At 49.6% G+C, this 7,947-nt stretch overlaps 1 protein-coding gene across 4 annotated transcripts in view; it reads right to left on the bottom strand.

The window, feature by feature from the left end:
* Positions 1-7,947, bottom strand: part of Gli2 (GLI-Kruppel family member GLI2) — a 220,345-nt gene that overhangs the window by 102,567 nt on the left and 109,831 nt on the right. The window lies entirely within an intron of this gene.

Below are 7,947 nucleotides of genomic sequence, written 5' to 3' on the forward strand. Positions count from 1 at the left end.
CTCTGCACTGAGAGAGAGAGAGAGAGAGAGAGAGAGAGAGAGAGAGAGAGAGAGAGAGACTGTAGGTGATATTAGACACAGAAAACCTACTGGATAAGGGGAAATTGAGACCCAAGAAGAGAAAGTGACTTATGCATAGCAAGGTTGTAGAAGATACAGGACAGGCCAAGGTCACTGCCCCAACTTGTGTACGTATGATGTAGACATGTGTGTACGTGCACATGGAGAGCACAGGTTCATGCCAGGTATCTTCTTCAGTAGCCTTCTACCTTGATTTTTGGTTTTAAAAAATATTTATTTAGCCGGACGTGGTGGCGCATGCCTTTAATCCCTGCACTCAGGAGGCAGAGGCAAGTGGAAAAACAAAAAACCAAAACCAAAACAAAAAAAAATATTTATTTAATTTTTATGTATATCTGTGTGTGAGATACACACAGAGATGCAGGTACTCATGGACAACTTGTGATCCCTTGAATCAATCCCAGCAGTTGTGAGCTGCCCAGTGCTGGTGCTGAGACTCCAGGTGTTTTGTAAGAGGAATACATAACTTCTGACCTCTGAGCCACCTCCCTAGCCCTTCTCTTTATTCTTGAGGCAGGGTCTCACATTAAACCTGGGACATGGCATTTTGGCTAGAGTGGCTGACCAGAGATCTTTCTGCCCTTATCTTCTCCGGACTAGGAATTCAAGGCTATCCCTAAGTCCTGAACCATACTGTCCTGCCCAAGCCTTCTTTAGAGACCCTTGACTCCATGTCCTCGTGTGAAGCCCTCTGAGCCCTACCATGTGGAACACTCTAGCACACACTCCTCCAGGTTCTATATAACAAGACACACTTCCTGCAAAGTGAGCAGAGCCCCTTCAAAAGCTACAACAGTAGCTAGGACTCTGGGAAGATGGCTCGGTCAGTAAAGTGCCATGCCTTGCCGGCATGAGGATCTGGGTGTAAGAACTCAGGTATGGTGGCACACTCGTGACATCTCAGTTCTGGGGAAGTGGAGACAGATTGTTCCTGAGGCTCCCTGGCCAGCCAGCTTACTGGAATCACTGAGTTCAAGGAAAGTGAAAGACCCTGTCTTAAAAACAAACAAGCAAACAAAAACATGGTGGAAAGCTATGAAGAAAAGCGTTCAATATTAACCTCTGATTTCTTTGCACACATGCATATACCCACATGTAACCTGTAACACACACAAACATGGACAAACACATGAACAAACAGACACACATACATGCATATGGACACACACAATGACACACATGGACATACATATATACATGGACACACACAGACACACAGATGCACAGATACACACACACATGTGCATATGGATACACACTGATACATGCAAATATACACATGGATACACACAGACACACAGACACAAACACATGCATACATATGGATACACACACACAGATACAGACACACAGAGACACACATAGGCACTCAGACACACACATAGTAAGAGGAGACTGGTGGCCATCTCTCAAAAGGAGCAGAGAAGCTGCTCTATCAACGCCAAATACATCTCCAGCATCGTTCAGGGTACACTGCCGGAGGCACAAGGCTTTGGGCTAGAAATAGCCTGCTTGGCCACCATTTTGTGCCTTCTTTGACAAGGACATCTGGGCTCCAGAGTGGAGTCTGATCCCTGACATAGTAGGAACGGCACATACAGGACCTAGAGAAATACTCAGCCCTAGAACCTGGGCAGGGCTCCTGGCTATCACACAGCAGCAGCTAGGGCCTGAGTGACTCACAGTGGCTCCCAGGCCAAATCAGGCGGAGGGACAGCCAAGCCAGACACGGCTGTAGGGCTGTGGGGTTGCAAAGGGGTCAAGGGGTCTGCTTTGGTCTGTTACAGGAAAACCTCAACTCCAAAGTACCCAGCTCAGCAAATCAAAAGAGCAGATCCCTTCTTGGGTGGTTCAGCTTAGAATGGCATGGCAGAGCCGCAGAAAGAAAACAAGAGATGGCAAGCAAACCCTGCAACCTCACAGGGAGAGTGAGGTCCCTCTGGGACGGAGGCTGACAGGTCAGGGGGCTTCAACCCCTTCCCTTGGGAACGAGCATGTGGCATTGGGGGAGGTGCACACAGACATGTATGTATAGGCCCAGCAAACATCCACTCAGCAGCTTCCCCAGGGAAACCCAGCTCCATGCAAGGTGCCCGGTGACCAGAAGTCCGACTCTCACGTATCTGGTGCACACCCCCTATAATACTTTTATAGAGTTCCTTGGGAAACACCAGGGTCAGAAGGTTTTACCGAATGGCAAGAGGCCACTGAGATGGCTCAGAGGATAGAGGCCACTAAACCTGGGCATCTGAGTTCCATCCCCAGGACCCACCTGATGGAAGGAGAGAAATGACTCCTACAAGCTGTCTTCCGGCCTCCACATGTCCACCCTGGTACATGTGTGCTCTACCACATAAATAACAAATAAATGTAATGGTTTAAAAGTAAGGTAGGTTCCCCAGACCCACCCCACCTCAGGAAATAACGTTCCACAGCAAGGGCTCTCAGTTGAGCCCCCTGTCAATCTCAGGGATGTGCCTTCTCAAAACATTTACAGCCAGGCCAGACCCCTGCGCACAGCACCGACTCTGAGCTAGCTGTCTTTGGACAGGTTTGAAAAAAAGCCAAACCAGATCCAAGGCCCATCCTGGTAAGCAACGTGGCAACTACCCTCCAGGATGTCTGTTTGAGTCCCATCACTGGGCCCCAAGACACCCATGTTCCTGACAGAACTCTTCAGCCTGAAGCTGGTGAATGGGTCTCGTATCGACTTTGGTCCTGGAAACATGCTATGGAACAAAATTAGTCTCCCAGGAGACCTGTAGCCAACAGCATTCCCATACCAGCTCTCACAGGGTCTCCTCTTACACCTAAAACCCTCTCTGCTGCCACCAAAGCCCAAGGAATAACATCCAGGGCTACAGACTGCTGCAGTTGAGGCCTATCTGCCTCCCCAGCTGCCCCATACCAGGCCACTTCACCACCAAACTGGCTTCCTCTCTCATCCCTCCCAGCCTGGCCCTGCCCATCGCTGGGTTCTACCCTCCCCCAGGCCATACCTTCTCTTGGCTCCCCTTCTCAGCCTCTCCCTCCCATGTGAACACACTCACATGTCTATGTACTATATACATAGTCACACAAATAATATAGTACCAGTTATTATGCAGACAGGACACGCTTGAGTATTTGGGTGTACCCCAAAAAGCCAGACTTTGTTCAAGCCGTGTCCAGGTACAAAATGACCATAATGAAAAATGTGACCTAAGGGGCCAGGTGAGGACACTGCCAGGAAGGAGGAGGCACTGATTGGGTCAGACAGTCCTTGGCTAGAGCCGATGCAGGCACTCTCTAGAACAAGGTGGGCTGCAGGCTCTGGAAGCAGTCGGTTATGCCAGAGAAATATTCAGAACCTGTACTGCAGGGAACTCAGTGAAAGTCTTTACCTCCAGGGCTCTCACAGGCTTCACAAAACCATCAACAGAAGCACCATCTCCTAACTGCCCAAGGCAAGAAGAACCCCTCATTTTTAATAAGGACAAGTTATAAGTGGCCTAAGCTGCATCCTCCAATAGACCAATGTTCTAATCTAGGACTAGCCTACAAAGCAGATGATTTTAACATAGTTGGAAGTCCAAGACTCAAATTTTCTCAGTTTAAAAAAAAAAAAAAAAAGGCAGAGCCAACAGCAGCCACAGGGCTGCCTCAGGCCACTCTCCCAGCTTAACATCGGGTAGGTGCTGACAAGGAGTTGGGGGGAGGGGGGCTGCTTCCCTCCATATGGGATCAGAGGCGAGACAAAAGGTACCTTCATGTTACCAAAGAGCCAGAAACAGTTTACAATAAAAACAGTTTACAGCAGGCTTTCTCGGCTTAAGCGGGGTATCTGCTTGGCCAGACAGCAACCTTCTCTGAACTGAGCCAGCCTTCTGCTCCACTGGACTGTTGAAAAAAGTTCCTTGGGCTGGCAAGGTGGCATTTGTTGCCAAGCCTCATGACTTGAGCTGGATCCCAGGACCCACGTGGTAGAAGGAGAGAGCTCTCTGTCTCTCTTTCCCCTTTCCCTCACATGTGTCTCACACACACACACACACACACACACACAGAGAGAGAGACAGACAGACAGACAGACAGACAGACACAATTCCACCTGTGTATTAAGTACAGAGAAGGCAGAATGGTGCACAGGAACCTGCATAGTGTACAGATTAGGATACAGGGATGATTGGAATCACATGTGTGTCTGTCTGTCTGTCTGTCTGTCTGCATGCATGTGGCGATGAGAATTTGCTATCAGGTGTCTTCTTTCACCAGCTTCTTCTCCACCTTATGTTTTTAGACAGTATCTCTCATTGAGCCTGGAGCTCTCCCATTGGCTAGGCTGAGGCCAGTCCTCTTGTCTCTGCCCTCTCTGCCCTCTAGCTGTGAGGTTACAGGCATGCACCATCACACCTGGCTTCTCACGTGGATGCAGGGGATCCAAATTCAGGCCTCTCCACTTGAATAGCAGGCTCTTTACCCACTGAATCATGTCTCTAGCCCTAAATTATTTTAAAACTCAATTGGGCAGCTCTCAAACATGAACTCTGTAGATGTCAGGGTCGGTGTCTCGATGTCCAAAGGTTCCATGCCCCTGCAGCAGGTCACCGGAACCCTGCCTGTCTCGCCCAGGTGCCTTCTTCAGCTTGTCTGTTCCCAATGGAAAGCAAGAGGAATTAAAGACTCCCACATGGAGACAGCGTCACCCCTTCCTTGGCGGCTGCACACTTCTGTGTCCCTCCTCCCCATCTGGGGTGACTCACCCCTCAGATGTATAATGAATCAGGCACTTGCTCATTAATAAAAAATGACAAGCTATCGTCTTCATTGAAATCTGCCGAGCGAGCGCCTGCAGATACATCCCTGCTCAGCTCTGCAGTTCCCCCTTGGTCAGGTGGTAATGAATCCAGGAGAAGAGCCAGAGAGCGCAAAGCCCAGTGCTTACTGAGCAGGTGGGAAGCCACCTTTCCTCAGCGGGTGGCCCCTGGCCTGCAGGTCTAGCAGAGAGAGAGGCCTTTTTCATCTGTTTTAACAAAGGAGCTTGGCTCAGCAGGCCTAGGCCTGGGGAGGTCAGGAAGGCAGGAGGAAGGTCCCAGCTTTGAGAAACTCATTCTTGCTGTGACAGTCAGCCAGCGAGAACCACTACGTCCAAACACCCAAGGAGGGCCAAGCGCAGACTAGACTCACTTCAGTATTTCCTTTTTGTTTGAAAGAATGAGCAAAGGCGGCTGAGGAGATGGTGGATAAATCGCTTGCCCTGCCATGAAAGTATAAGGACCAGAATTCGGATCCCAAGAACCAAAGTAAGCCAGATGTGATATTGCACATCTGTTTCCCAGTGTTCCTAAAGCAGGATGGGAAGCAGAAACAAGAGAGCCCACAGAAGCCACTGTGCTGGCATCCACAGCCATGGACAAGAGACCCGGTCTCTTGGACACCAGAGGCTGCCCTCTGACTTCTACACGTGAGAGGCCAGCCTTAAGACCTATCTTCTGCTCACCAGTACCTGGGGAAGGAAGGCCTGGCCAATAGCAATGTCCCAACAGGCACCTCCACGGAGCCACAAGGAGCCTGTCAGGTTTCACCCAACAGACACTGCACTGCCTTGCCCAACTTGTTCAGTACCGCATTGCAAGAGGACAGACAGCCCTTGATGGACTTTCGGCGTTTCCCTCTGCCTTTCTGGACTCTTGTAAATGGATATGGAGGCCTCCCTAATGGAGAAGCCCTAACCTTGTGATTGCACAATAACGGACACTTGTGATAAGACTTGCTCCTTTAAAGGTCTGGTGGTAATGCCTCAGTCTCATCAACACGCTCTTTGATCTAGTCCATCACCACCCTCGCAGTTGTCCGCAGGTGTTGCAGAGGAAGCCGTGGTGCGCTACCTGAGCGTCTCAATCTCATGGGCAGTAGGCTAACTCCTAGCACAGGTGAAGAAGGGTGACCCGGGTAGCTGAGCCAGGCTCATTCCCACCTCATTAAGTCCATCTGTGCTGCCCCACAGCCTTTTACAGCTCCCTATTGCCAGGGAAGCCAGGACCAGGCTGCCCTAATAAGCCCTGCTTACGTAGTGCTATTCCACACAGGGGGCTTCTTCAGTAGTCCCTGAGGGTAGCCAAGCCACTTTGGCTACTGATGAAGACTGACTCTCAAGATGCTAATAGCCTAGGGCAGTGGTCCTCAACCTTCCTAATGCTGCAGCCCTTTAATACAGTCCCTCATGGTGTGGTGACCCACCAACCATAAAATTATTTCATTGCTACTTTGTAACTTTTCTACTGTTATGAATCGTAACGTAAACATCTGGTATGCAGGATATCTGATACACGACACGACCCCAAGGGGGTCACAGCCCAGAGAGCAAGAACCACTGTTCTAGTGACTCTTGGAGCTTCTGAAATGGGGACTGGGAGCCAGCTTGAGTGCAGGCAGCTTTGGAGCCTGGATTGAGCTTATTTCAGAAGTGACAATGACACAGAGAAAGGGCATCTGGAGATGCAGAGGAAAGGCCCCGTGTTAGGTACATTAGGAACTGGTGGACCAACAGGAACAGACAAGATGGGGCAAAGAGTATCTCTGCGAGTTCGGTACTATTTGCATGAGTGGTACAAAGGCGAAACACTTGAAATTACTTTTAAGTTTACTCTTGTTTATGTTCACTGTTTGATGGGATGGGCATGTGACATGCACCGTGGAGGTCACAGGACAGGTCTTTGGAGTTTTCTTTCTAACCTTCAGGTGGTTCTGGGAACAGAACTCAGGCCATTGCCTTACTGGATGTGTTTTTCCTGCTGTGATGTGTTGTCTCCGTTTTCCCTGCTGAGCCATGTGGCTGGTCCAGCTCTTATTAAACACAAGGTCTCATCTCATAGTCCTGGCTGACCTGGACTACATGGCCTCAAACATTCAGCAATCCCCTTCTCCTGCCTCACCGCCCAAGTGCTTGGATGACAGATAAGTGCTTTACTAAAGGGAGTTTTATCACAGTTATTTATTTGGAAGGGGTATGAATGCCATGGAGGAATACGGAGGTCAGAGGACACTTGCAGGTTCCCTCCTCCTACCATATGGATCCTGGGACCCTCATTCAGGTGCTTGGGCTTGGCACCAAGTGCCTTTACCTAAAAAGCCAGCTCCTAAAACTTTCTAGTGACAGAGGAGGACTCACCTGTAGGTGGGAGCACTGTAAGGCTGAGCTGTACTCATTCAACACAGCTTTCTTGTTTTGGAATCCCTTCTGCAAGGGAAAGAGCCAGTGTGGATACCTTTGATGTCACAAGACAGAAATGAAGCAGTAGGCAGATCTCAATGCAGAGCCCCAGCCTGAGCCAAAGCCCCTGCCATCACTCGCCCCTACTTGGGCATTTGGGAAATTCTGTGGTCAAGTTCCAGACAAGACTAACCAGAAGCCGAGCCCTGGACAGTTTCCTTCAGAAGACTACCTCAGAAAGTCCTGAGCTGGGAAGTAGCTCAGTGTGTCGTGTCTGCCTAAGTTCAGCCTTAGAAACCGGGCATAATCACGCATGCTTGTATTCTCAACACTGAAAGGCTTGGGGGAGGAGGATCAGAAGTTCGTGCTTAGTTAAGTAAAGAATTTGGAGCCAGCCTTGGCTACATGAGACAATAATCTTGTTAATGAATATAATTCTACCACTTGGGAAGTAGAATCAAGAGAATGAGAAGTTCAAGGTCATCCTTGGCTACATTTTGAGTCCACTCTAGGCTCTAAGACACAATGAGAGGAGGGGAGTAGGAGGGAAGAAGGGGAGACGAGAGGAGAAGAGAGGAGGTGGGGGAAGGAAGAGGAGAGGAGAAGATAAAATCTTAGTGATGTGCCTTAGCCAGGATTTCTCAGGTGCAGAGAGGCATGCCCAGCCCCGGGGGGCT

Source organism: Mus musculus, chromosome 1 (genome assembly GCF_000001635.26).
Source record: "Mus musculus strain C57BL/6J chromosome 1, GRCm38.p6 C57BL/6J".
Lineage (NCBI taxonomy): Eukaryota > Metazoa > Chordata > Mammalia > Rodentia > Muridae > Mus > Mus musculus.